Source organism: Triticum dicoccoides, chromosome 5B (genome assembly GCF_002162155.2).
Source record: "Triticum dicoccoides isolate Atlit2015 ecotype Zavitan chromosome 5B, WEW_v2.0, whole genome shotgun sequence".
Classification (NCBI taxonomy): Eukaryota; Viridiplantae; Streptophyta; class Magnoliopsida; order Poales; family Poaceae; genus Triticum; species Triticum dicoccoides.
The window spans coordinates 705,110,705-705,124,729 of NC_041389.1; positions in this window are offsets into that span (position 1 = coordinate 705,110,705).

Sequence of the window (14,025 nt, forward strand, 5' to 3'; positions counted from 1 at the left end):
GGCAAGACCCTCGGGCATGGAATATCAAACTTGATCGGACTTTGATTTCTTTTGGATTTGAGAGAAAGCCCCACTAGAGCATTCAATATACAAGAGAGGTGAAGGAAGGGATCGTCTACTAGTTGACATCTGTGTCGACGACCTATTGATTACTAGAGCAGATGAAGATGTGATTGCAAAATTCAAGCTACAAATTAAGGCGCTTTGCAAGATGGTGAACTACTAGGCTACGGTGGTAGTGACAAGGAAGGAGTTGTTGACGACCGTAAGGGTACCTCGGGCATAGCATATTCCCTTGGTGGAATCATAGTAAGTTAGCTATCACAAAAGCATGAAGTGGTGACATCGACTTCAAGTGAAGCAGAGTGTCAAGGTGTGTGGTTAAGAAGGCTACACAATGATCACATAATCGATATCTGAAACAAGTGGTGCTCAATATTGACAGTGAGTCTACAACTTCTATGTACGAGTATCCAGTGATAGGAGGAAGGACATTGATACGATGTATGACTACATAAAGGATTGCGTGGAAGAAGATAAGATGAAGGTCAACTATGTTCTCACCGATGATCAGATGGCGGACATCCTAAACAAGACTTTGGATCAAGAGAAGTTTTTGGACATGTGAAGAAGGAGCGGCGTCGAGCTGTAACATGATGATGTGTCGTGTTTAGAGGTGATTGTTGGAATTAAAAGCGACTTGTTGTGTCCGTATTGGTTTCATACACGTCACCTAGTAGAACTAGAAATCATATCCGTATAGGTTAGATATGTATTGCTAATCCTAGGATGTGTTTGGTTGCAGGGCTATCCTCTTTATTGTGGTTGTCATCCGTTTGGATGTGAGGCGAGAAGAGATAGAGGCAGCTAGATGCTGGGAATATTTCCGAAAAAGGGGCTGTGGTCAGCCGTGAAAACTGGTGGGTGGTGGGGCAACCACACCCTGCTCGCGCGTCGCGGCTGTTGCCCGCGAAACGTTTTTCGGCTATTGTGATGTGAGTTCTTTCCAGTCATGCACTCGTGGGTGGCGGCGGCCGGCCAGCCGTTGCGGCGGGTGCGCACATGCGACGCAGGCCGGGGTTAGCGGCGGCGCAGCTGGATCTCCCGGAGGGCGGCGGCTGGATCTCACGGGGCCGGCGATTGAGGGTGGTGCGGCGGCTGCGTGCATGGAGTTGGATCTTCCTGCTGCTGTTGTATGCACCGCGTTCGTGATGTATTTCCTGCTGTTGTATTTCCGTCCACCAATGAAACAGAACGTGTGTGCTGCTCTATTTCCTGCTGCTGCGTCCACGGGTGTGCACGTGCTGTTGAGTTGAGGCGTGCTTGACGTGTGCTGTGCGTGCGTGCGTTATATGGATGGGTGCTTGTGTGTGTTCACTCATGTGTTACTGCTCTATGTCCATGGATATTTTTTTCTCGTGTGTTCACAACTTGCAGCATATCACTCAAACGATACATTACAATAGATATCCTAAATTCATCCTTGAAACCAAACAAAAGAAGGGCTAACCTTCTTTGCCACAAGGCCCAAAATCGTTTTGATAGCCTTGTCAAGTTAACCTGATGCAGTGCATGTCTGTGTCCGACACGAACCCTTCAGTTCAAGGACATCTAGCAGCACCCCAATTTTATGAGCCCACTACTAGACGTACTTGACGTGCGAAGGTGCAACATCGGGAATGGCAATTTACTTGATATTCGTGAGGGATCTTTCTACCATTCTAACATGCATAGAAACAAAGAAGCATAACAATCACAAATAAACACATATTGTGAAATAGTATGGCTCCTTCATGAACGTTCTTCCAGGTCGGCTCCGACTCCGATGACCATCTAGGAACTCCATCTTGTTGGTCACGCCGGGACGCCAAGCCACCAACCTGATCTCTATTATCCAACTACTACAACTAATAATGAATTTTACATAGAGTCACAAGTCGACACGCAGGTCGTTGTACATTATAATGACAACACTTTGGCTCCTGCCGGCTGACAAACATGACACGCAGGCCATGTATAATTTACACACATGCATCACATACATATAAGATATACTACTCACATCAAATATGCAAAACAAAGTTATGCATAGAATCGCATTATACCGGTTTGTGTGTCGGGTACGAAATACAAGGCGCTACGCACACTGCTACAAAGTAGAGGCCAAACAAAGCTATAACCAGGCGCAACAAAGCACGCATGTTCTTCTTTTACTTATTTATAGCCCTTGTAACCACCGGCCAAAAGCAATAAAAGTAACAATGCTCGATACGAGCCTTTGACCATAAACCAGACTCCTCGCGTACGTGTGTGTTTCCGGTAGAACCGATCAAAGGAAAGATCGTTTGGGCGTTGTGCGTGCGTGTTGAGAAAGGTGTGCCTGAGTACTGTTTGATCAAATCGATCAAACGTACACTGTAAGCATTCATGGCTTCGGTCACTTGGGGCACCAACCACGGTCAACGAGCTTCGTTCGTCATCGGTCATATTGCCGATGCTGGAAGTACTCGGTGGCGGGACTGGGGCAACAGTCATCACAGTAATACCATAAATAGTGGCAAATCTATGCATACAGGACGCGGGCGTGGGGGAAGGGGAGGGGGGCGATTGCCCCCAACCTTTGAAATAATGTGAAGTTCGGAAAATTTGGAGGGCTTTGATGGAATTTTTAATTGTTTGCCCCAACATATCTGCATATTTTACTATTTAGCTCCACTAAAGTTTCTATCTAGCTCCGCCAGTGACTATATATAACATTTAAAGATAGTATAAACAACCAAAATATCAAATCACGAATAACTGTTACATTAAAACAAACTAACAAAGACATACCAGTTGAATGCAGTCCTCACACCACTTGTTTACATATCCCAGCCATGACGTCGTCAAACACTATGAGTGTAGCATAGCTTGAGGCCGCAACAAAGTGGAAGGAGGCCGAGGGAAGGCGGGAGTCCAACAGCTGGTGGAGGAAGTCATGCGTGTCGAGCATGGTAGTGTTAATGTGGGCGAATGCGAAGAGGATGGCGTCGTCGATGAAATCGTGAGGGACGAAGTGAAGGAAATATGCCCTAGAGGCAATAATAAAGTTATTATTTATTTCCTCATATCATGATAAATGTTTATTATTCATGCTAGAATTGTATTAACCGGAAGCATGATACATGTGTGAATACATAGACAAACATATAGTCACTAGTATGCCTCTACTTGACTAGCTCATTAATTAAAGATGATTATGTTTCCTAACCATAGACATGTGTTGTCATTTGATTAGTGGGATCACATCATTAGAAGAATGATGTGATTGACATGACCCATTCCGTTAGCCTAGCACTTGATCGTTTAGTATGTTGCTATTGCTTTCTTCATGACTTATACAAAGTTCCTGCAACTATGAGATTGTGCAACTCCCGTTTACCGGAAGAACACTTTGTGTGCTACCAAACGTCACAACGTAACTGGGTGATTATAAAGGTGCTCTATAGGTTTTTCCGAAGGTACATGTTGGGTTGGCATAATTCGAGATTAGGTTTTGTCACTTTGATTGTCGGAGAGGTATCTCTGGGCCCTCTTGGTAATACTCATCATCTAAGCCTTGCAAGTATTGTAACTAATGAGTTAGTTATAAGATGATGTGTTACAGAACGAGTAAAGAGACTTGCCGGCAGTGGCGGAGACAAGGGGGGACCAGCAGGGGCCCTGGCCCCCCCTAACAAACAGGATTTCAAGCTAATTTCCTATAAACAGTACATAATTACTGGTTATTTGATGCTAAAAACTCATTTTTCTAAGATTTGGCCCTCCCCGATCAGTTTTAGCATCACTCGGCCTCCCTAATAATTTTTTCCTGGCTCCGCCACTGCTTGCCGATAACGAGATTGAACTAGGTATTGGATACCGACGATCAAATCTCGGGCAAGTAAACATACCGATGACAAAGGGAACAACGTATGTTGTTATGCGGTTTGACCGATAAAGATCTTCGTAGAATATGTGGGAGCCAATATGGGCATCCAGGTCCCGCTATTGGTTATTGACCGGAAACAAGTTCTAGGTCATGTCTACATAGTTCTCGAACCCGTAGGATCCGCACGCTTAACGTTTCGTTGATGATATAGTATTATATGAGTTATGTATGTTGGTAACCGAATGTTGTTCGGAGTCCCGGATGAGATCATGGACATGACGAGGAACTCCGGAATGGTCCGGAGATAAAGTTTGATATATGGGATAATAGTGTTTGATCTCCGGAAGAGTTCCGAAATTCACCGGAAGGGGTTCCGGATGTTTCTCAAAATGTTTGGGAACGAGAACACGTTATTTGGGCCAAAGGGGAAAGCCCACAAGGTTTTTGGAAAGCGCAAAAGAAAGTTTTGCGGAGTCCAGGGGCCAGACGCCAGGGTCCCTGGCGTCTGGGTTCAGACGCCGGGAACCCTGGCGTCTGGCCCTGGAGTCCGAGAAGGACTCTTGCCTTTCGGGTGAAACCGACTTTGTGGAGGCTTTTACTCCAAGTTTCGACCCCAAGGCTCAACATATAAATAGAGGGGTAGGGCTAGCACCAAAGATACATCAAGAAACACCAAGCCGTGTGCCGGCAACCCCGTCCCCTCTAGTTTATCCTCCGTCATAGTTTCTGTAGTGCTTAGGCGAAGCCCTGCGGAGATTGTTCTTCACCAACACCGTCACCACGCCGTCGTGCTGCCGGAACTCATCTACTACTTCGCCCGTCTTGCTGGATCGAGAAGGCGAGGACGTCATCGAGCTGAACGTGTGCAGAACTCGGAGGTGCCGTGCGTTCGGTACTTGGATCGGTCGGATCGTGAAGACGTACGACTACATCAATCGCGTTGATAAACGCTTCCGCTTAGCGATCTTCAAGGGTATGAAGATACACTCCTCCTCTCGTTGCTATGCCATCACCATGATCTTGTGTGTACGTAGGAAAATTTTGAAATTACTACGTTCCCCAACAGTGGCATCAGAGCCAGGTTTTATGCGTTGATGTGATATGCACGAGTAGAACACAAGTGAGTTATGGGCGATACAAGTCATACTGCTTACGAGCATGTCATACTTTGGTTCGGCGGTATTGTGAGATGAAGCGGCCCGGACCGACATTACGCGTACGCTTACGCGAGACTGGTTTCACCGTTACGAGCACTCGTGCTTAAAGGTGGCTGGCGGGTGTCTGTCTCTCTCACTTTAGCTGAATCGAGTGTGGCTACGCCCGGTCCTTGCGAAGGTTAAAACAGCACCAACTTGACAAACTATCGTTGTGGTTTTTATGCGTAGGTAAGAACGGTTCTTGCTAAAAGCCCGTAGCAGCCACGTAAAATTTGCAACAACAAAGTAGAGGACGCCTAACTTGTTTTTGCAGGGCATGTTGTGATGTGATATGGTCAAGACGTGATGCTATATTTTATTGTATGAGATGATCATGTTTTGTAACCAAAGTTATCGGCAACTGGCAGGAGCCATATGGTTGTCGCTTTATTGTATGAAATGCAAACACCCTGTAATTGCTTTACTTTATCACTAAGCGGTAGCGATAGTCGTAGAAGCAATAGTTGGCGAGACGACAACGATGCTACGATGGAGATCAAGGTGTCGCGCCGGTGACGATGGTGATCATGATGGTGCTTCGAAGATGGAGATCACAAGCACAAGATGATGATGGCCATATCATATCACTTATATTGATTGCATGTGAGGTTTATCCTTTATGCATCTTATCTTGCTTTAATTGACGGTAGCATTTTAAGATGATCTCTCACTAAAATTATCAAGAAGTGTTCTCCCTGAGTATGCACCGTTGCCAAAGTTCGTCGTGCCTAGACACCACGTGATGATCGGGTGTGATAAGCTCTACGTCCATCTACAATGGGTGCAAGCCAGTTTTGCACACGCAGAATACTCAGGTTAAACTTGACGAGCCTAGCATATGCAGATATGGCCTCGGAACACGGAGACCGAAAGGTCGAGCGTGAATCATATAGTAGATATGATCAACATACTGATGTTCACCATTGAAAACTACTCCATCTCACGTGATGATCGGTTATGGTTTAGTTGATTTGGATCATGTGATCACTTAGATGACTAGAGAGATGTCTGTCTAAGTGGGAGTTCTTAAGTAATATGATTAATTGAACTTAAATTTATCATGAACTTAGTACCTGATAGTATTATTGCTTGTCTATGTTTGTTTGTAGATAGATGGCTCATGCTATTGTCCCGTTGAATTTTAATGCGTTCCTTGAGAAAGCAAAGTTGAAAGATGATGGTAGCAATTACACGGACTGGGTCCGTAACCTGAGGATTATCCTCGTTGCTGCACAGAAAAGTTACGTCCTGGAAGCACCGCTAGGTGCCAGGCCTGCTGCTGATGCAACTGACGATGTTAAGAACGTCTGGCAGAGCAAAGCTGATGACTACTCGATAGTTCAGTGTGCCATGCTTTACGGCTTAGAACCGGGTCTTCAACGACGTTTTGAACGTCATGGAGCATATGAGATGTTCCAGGAGTTGAAGTTAATATTTCAAGCAAATGCCCGGATTGAGAGATATGAAGTCTCTAATAAGTTCTACAGCTGCAAGATGGAGGAGAATAGTTCTGTCAGTGAACACATACTCAAAATGTCTGGGTATAATAATCACTTGTTTCAACTGGGAGTTAATCTTCCTGATGATAGCGTCATTGACAGAATTCTCCAATCAGTGCCACCAAGCTACAAGAGCTTTGTGATAAACTATAATATGCAAGGGATGAATAAGACTATTCCCGAGCTCTTCGCAATGCTAAAAGCTGCGGAGGTAGAAATCAAAAAGGAGCATCAAGTGTTGATGGTCAACAAGACCACTAGTTTCAAGAAAAAGGGCAAAGGGAAGAAGAAGGGGAACTTCAAGAAGAACAGCAAGCAAGTTGCTGCTCAAGAGAAGAAACCCAAGTCTGGACCTAAGCGTGAAACTGAGTGCTTCTACTGCAAGCAGACTGGTCACTGGAAGCGGAACTGCCCCAAGTATTTGGCGGATAAGAAGGATGGCAAAGTGAACAAAGGTATATGTGATATACATGTTATTGATGTGTACCTAACTAGAGCTCGTAGTAGCACTTGGGTATTTGATACTGGTTCTGTTGCTAATATTTGCAACTCGAAACAGGGACTACATAATAAGTGAGCACTGGCCAAGGACGAGGTGACGATGCGCGTGGGAAACGGTTCCAAAGTCGATGTGATCGCGGTCGGCACGCTACCTCTACATCTACCTTCGGGATTAGTTTTAGACCTGAATAATTGTTATTTGGTGCCAGCGTTGAGCATGAACATTATATCTGGATCTTGTTTGATGCAAGACGGTTATTCATTTAAATCAGAGAATAATGGTTGTTCTATTTATATGAGTAATATCTTTTATGGTCATGCACCCCTGAAGAGTGGTCTATTTTTATTAAATCTCGATAGTAGTGATACACATATTTATAGTGTTGAAACCAAAAGATGCAGAGTTAATAATGATAGTGCAACTTATTTGTGGCACTGCCGTTTGGGTCATATCGGTGTAAAGCGCATGAAGAAACTCCATACTGATGGACTTTTGGAATCACTTGATTATGAATCACTTGGTACTTGCGAACCGTGCCTTATGGGCAAGATGACTAAAACGCCGTTCTCCGGAACTATGGAGCGAGCAACTGATTTGTTGGAAATCATACATACTGATGTTTGTGGCCCAATGAATGTTGAGGCTCGCGGCGGGTATCGTTATTTTCTCACCTTCACAGATGATTTAAGAAGATATGGGTATATCTACTTGATGAAACACAAGTCTGAAACATTTGAAAAGTTCAAAGAATTTCAGAGTGAAGTAGAAAATCATCGTAACAAGAAAATAAAGTTTCTACGATCTGATCGTGGAGGAGAGTATTTGAGTTATGAGTTTGGGCTACACTTGAAACAATGTGGAATAGTTTCACAAGTCACGCCACCTGGAACACCACAACGAAATGGTGTGTCCGAACGTCGTAATCGAACTTTACTTGATATGGTGCGATCTATGATGTCTCTTACTGATTTACCGCTATCGTTTTGGGGTTATGCTTTAGAGACGGCCGCATTCACGTTAAATAGGGCACCATCAAAATCCGTTGAAACGACGCCTTATGAACTATGGTTTGGCAAGAAACCAAAGTTGTCGTTTCTTAAAGTTTGGGGCTGCGATGCTTATGTGAAGAAACTTCAACCAGATAAGCTCGAACCTAAATCGGAGAAATGCGTCTTCATAGGATACCCAAAAGAGACTATTGGGTACACCTTCTATGACAGATCCGAAGGCAAGACATTCGTTGCTAAGAATGGATCCTTTCTAGAGAAGGAGTTTCTCTCGAAAGAAGTGAGTGGGAGGAAAGTAGAACTTGATGAGATAACTGTATCTACTCCCTTATTGGAAAGTAGTTCATCACGAGAACCAGTTCCTGTGACAACTACACCAATTAGTGAGGAAGCTAATGATAATGATCATGAAACTTCAGATCAAGTTTCTACTGAATCTCGTAGGTCTACCAGAGTAAGATCCGCACCAGAGTGGTACGGTAATCCTATTCTGGAAGTCATGTTACTTGACCATGATGAACCTACGAACTATGAGGAAGCGATGATGAGCCCGGATTCCGCAAAATGGCTAGAAGCCATGAAACCTGAGATGGGATCCATGTATGAAAACAAAGTATGGACTTTGGTTGACTTGCCCGATGATCGGCAAGCCATTGAGAATAAATGGATCTTTAAGAAGAAGACTGACGCTGATGGTAATATAACTGTCTATAAAGCTCGACTTGTTGCAAAAGGTTTTCGACAAGTTCAAGGGGTTGACTACGATGAGACTTTCTCACCCGTAGCGATGCTTAAGTCCGTCCGAATCATGTTAGCTATTGCTGCATTTCATGATTATGAAATTTGGCAAATGGATGTCAAGACTGCATTCTTGAATGGATTTCTAGAAGAAGAATTGTATATGATGCAGCCAGAAGGTTTTGTTGATCCAAAAGGTGCTGACAAAGTGTGCAAGCTCCAGCGTTCCATTTATGGACTGGTGCAAGCATCTCGGAGTTGGAATAAACGCTTTGATAGTGTGATCAAAGCATATGGTTTTATACAGACTTTTGGAGAAGCCTGTATTTACAAGAAAGTGAGTGGGAGCTCTGTAGCATTTCTAATTTTATATGTAAGATGACATATTGTTAATTGGAAATGATATAGAATTTCTGGATAGCATAAAGGGATACTTGAATAAAAGTTTTTCAATGAAAGACCTCGGTGAAGCTGCTAACATATTGGGCATCAAGATCTATAGAGATAGATCAAGACGCTTAATAGGACTTTCACAAAGCACATACCTTGACAAAATTTTGAAAAAGTTCAAAATGGATCAGGCAAAGAAAGGATTCTTGCCTGTGCTACAAGGTGTGAAGTTGAGTCAAACTCAATGCCCGACCACAGCAGAAGATAGAGGGAAAATGAAAAATGTTCCCTATGCTTCAGCCATAGGCTCTATCATGTATGCAATGTTGTGTACCAGACCTGACGTATGCTTAGCAATAAGCTTGGCAGGAAGGTACCAAAGTAATCCAAGAGTGGATCACTGGACAACGGTCAAGAACATCCTGAAATACCTGAAAAGGACTAAGGATATGTTTCTCGTATATGGAGGTGACAAAGAGCTAGTCGTAAACGGTTACGTCGATGCAAGCTTTGACACTGATCCGGACGATTCTAAATCGCAAACCGGATACGTGTTTTTATTAAACGGTGGAGCTGTAAGTTGGTGCAGTTCTAAACAAAGCGTCGTAGCGGGATCTACATGTGAAGCGGAGTACATAGCTGCTTCGGAAGCAGCAAATGAAGGAGTCTGGATGAAGGAGTTCATTTCCGATCTAGGTGTCATACCTAGTGCATCGGGACCAATGAAGATCTTCTGTGACAATACTGGTGCAATTGCCTTGGCAAAGGAATCCAGATTTCACAAGAGGACCAAGTACATCAAGAGACGCTTCAATTCCATTCGGGACCAAGTCCAAGTGGGGGACATAGAGATTTGCAAGATACATACGGATCTGAATGTTGCAGACCCATTGACTAAGCCTCTCTCACGAGCAAAACATGATCAGCACCAAAGACTCCATGGGTGTTAGAATCATTACTATGTAATCTAGATTATTGACTCTAGTGCAAGTGGGAGACTGAAGGAAATATGCCCTAGAGGCAATAATAAAGTTATTATTTATTTCCTCATATCATGATAAATGTTTATTATTCATGCTAGAATTGTATTAACCGGAAACATGATACATGTGTGAATACATAGACAAACATATAGTCACTAGTATGCCTCTACTTGACTAGCTCATTAATCAAAGATGGTTATGTTTCCTAACCATAGACATGTGTTGTCATTTTATTAGTGGGATCACATCATTAGAAGAATGATGTGATTGACATGACCCATTCCGTTAGCCTAGCACTTGATCGTTTAGTATGTTGCTATTGCTTTCTTCATGACTTATACAAAGTTCCTGCAACTATGAGATTGTGCAACTCCCGTTTACCGGAAGAACACTTTGTGTGCTACCAAACGTCACAACGTAACTGGGTGATTATAAAGGTGCTCTACAGGTGTTTCCGAAGGTACATGTTGGGTTGGCATAATTCGAGATTAGGTTTTGTCACTCCGATTGTCAGAGAGGTATCTCTGGGCCCTCTCGGTAATACTCATCACCTAAGCCTTGCAAGCATTGAAACTAATGAGTTAGTTATAAGATGATGTGTTACAGAACGAGTAAAGAGACTTGCCGGTAACGAGATTGAACTAGGTATTGGATACCGACGATCAAATCTCGGGCAAGTAAACATACCGATGACAAAGGGAACAACGTATGTTGTTATGCGGTTTGACCGATAAAGATCTTCGTAGAATATGTGGGAGACAATATGGGCATCCAGGTCCCGTTATTGGTTATTGACCGGAAACAAGTTCTAGGTCATGTCTACATAGTTCTCGAACCCGTAGGGTCCGCACGCTTAACGTTTTGTTGACGATATAGTATTATATGAGTTATGTATGTTGGTAACTGAATGTTGTTCGGAGTCCCGGATGAGATCATGGACATGACGAGGAACTCCGGAATGGTCCGGAGATAAAGTTTGATATATGGGATAATAGTGTTTGATCTCCGGAAGAGTTTCGGAATTCACCGGAAGGGGTTCCGGATGTTTCCCGAAATGTTTGGGAACGAGAACACGTTATTTGGGCCAAAGGGGAAAGCCCACAAGGTTTTTGGAAAGCGCAAAAGGAAGTTTTGCGGAGTCCAGGGGCCAGACGCCAGGGTCCCTGGCGTCTGGGTTCAGACGCCGGGAACCCTGGCGTCTGGCCCTGGAGTCCGAGAAGGACTCTTGCCTTTCGGGTGAAACCGACTTTGTGGAGGCTTTTACTCCAAGTTTCGACCCCAAGGCTCAACATATAAATAGAGGGGTAGGGCTAGCACCAAAGATACATCAAGAAACACCAAGCCGTGTGCCGGCAACCCCGTCCCCTCTAGTTTATCCTCCGTCATAGTTTCTGTAGTGCTTAGGCGAAGCCTTGCGGAGATTGTTCTTCACCAACACCGTCACCACACCGTCGTGCTGCCGGAACTCATCTACTACTTCGCCCGTCTTGCTGGATCGAGAAGGCGAGGACGTCATCGAGCTGAACGTGTGCAGAACTCGGAGGTGCCGTGCGTTCGGTACTTGGATCGGTCGGATCGTGAAGACGTACGACTACATCAACCGCGTTGATAAACGCTTCCGCTTAGCGATCTTCAAGGGTATGAAGATACTCTCCTCCTCTCGTTGCTATGCCATCACCATGATCTTGCGTGTACGTAGGAAAATTTTGAAATTACTACGTTCCCCAACACGAAGATGTCCGGGAGGTGGCCGACAGACTGGTCGTTGGAGGCTGGGCGGCGACATGGTCACAATTTGGGCCCGTGGAGGCGGTACTGAGGGAGCTGCCAACCAAGGCATGGAGCGACGACAACGGTGAAGCCCGCTGAGAAGCTGGGGTGGAGTCTCCGTTCAAAGATGGTGAGGGACAAAGTATGGTAGGAAAGGTGACCGCCGGCGATAGGGCAAGCGGCTCGTCGAGGAGAAAGCGGTGTGAGCCAAAGCAAAGCTTGCGCCCCTGCGCGGGCCACATCGAATGACTCGGGGATGTGGGAGACCATGGGTAACGACGGTTAGTGGAAAGACGGAAGGAAGAAGGCGAGGGGGAAACGGGACAAACACTCGAAAGCTTTGTGGCCGTTCTGGCTGCAGCTATTGGGTTCTACGGTAGGGTGCGTCGACTGCAAATTAAAATTTCCTATGCGCAGAACAACCAAGAACATGCTAGGGAGATGGATCACAGATCGTTACCACTAGACGCGCAGTGCCGTGCATCGGAAGTAGAGTTGAGGCAGCGTGTTCCCGGAGTCGCCTCACATTCCCGGAGTCATCTCCACCTTGCCGATCTCCCACGTAGCCGATCGGATCCCGCGAACAGGTTCGCCGGAGTGGCGCTAGTGCACCGCCTCTAACGGTATCCGCGCGTGCAGGAGGAACATCGTGTGGTGGACTGCTAGGTCTGATCACACAACCGGCAGCGAGTGGAGACGGCTATTTGCAACACATGCAAAGCCCTAACAACGGCGCCGAAGCGATCAACCGCATGAGTGTGCCGCACCTCCACTTTATATAGGCGTCCATCACGGGCTCAACACTTGGGCCTCGCACGGACCCTAAAGCCCACAAGTCTACTCGGCCATATCCGAATACAGGTCGGATCACATCCGACCAGTGTCCTCGGATCTGACCTCGTAGGTTCCTTCCCTTAAGCACGCCACCCCTTAGATTCAAGTCGGCTTGCTCACAGTTCGGATCACCTCCGAACTGCACGGTTGGTAGCGGCCTCTAGCAAGGCATGCCGAACACCAAGCAGACTATGAAGTTGGTTAGGCGAACCTGTACAACGTGTCACACTTCTGTTCCCTTTGCCACACGATATATGTTGTCGGGCTCAAGGCGAGATTGTCATCCTTGTGCTAGCCCGGCCTCTTTCTCGTTCCAGTGATGCCGACCACTATCCGGATTATCTCATAATCCTTGTCGCATGGCCATGCTTATCCTGGTCGGATCACACGATGGGCCCAGAGTATACCTCTCCTAATCGGAGGGGCAAATCCCATCTTGCTCGACCATGTCTCATAACATGGGACTGGACAAACCCGAAACCTACCTTTGTAACTACCCAGTCACGGAGTAGCATTTGGTCGGCCCAAATCAAGTCTGTCACCATCCCGAGTACATGCATCAGCTCAGGTCTTAGGACATAGAACGTATGTTGTACTAGAGACTTAGAGATGACATATCGCCGCGTCTCATAGTTGGGTCTGTCCGACTCGGACCTTATCTTGATTCGGATTCGACTACGTCAAATCCGACCAGATCCTTCCTAGTCCATATTATCCGGTTAGCATCCAATGCTCCATGGCTAGTGAGACCAGGCCATTGACCGTGTCATATGCTAGTCTAGTTGGTTGCGCGTCCACACAGCCCTTTCGACTAGGGACCTTTTAGGACAGTCATCATACAATGCATAGTCTCACAAACAAGTCACGTACTTGCTGATACACATCATTGATAATGTTCAAGGACTATCTTTATTCATAAATACATAGAAAATATCGTCATACATGATTGCCTCTAGGGCATATCTCCAACAGCAGCGAGCGCACCGGAGTGGATCGCGGGAGGAACTAAGTGGTCGCTAGCTTTACACCAAAAGCACAATGGTTTGGACGGAATGTGGGGAGGCCGGCCAGCGCGGTGCAGATAAAGAGGGCTCAGGCGAATGCGTAGTGGAGCAGCCTCGGGAGTGCGCGGGAGTTTTGGGGACGAGAGAAGTACGTCAAAGTACGGGGTTGGAGAGCAGCTCGCCAGGGCGACG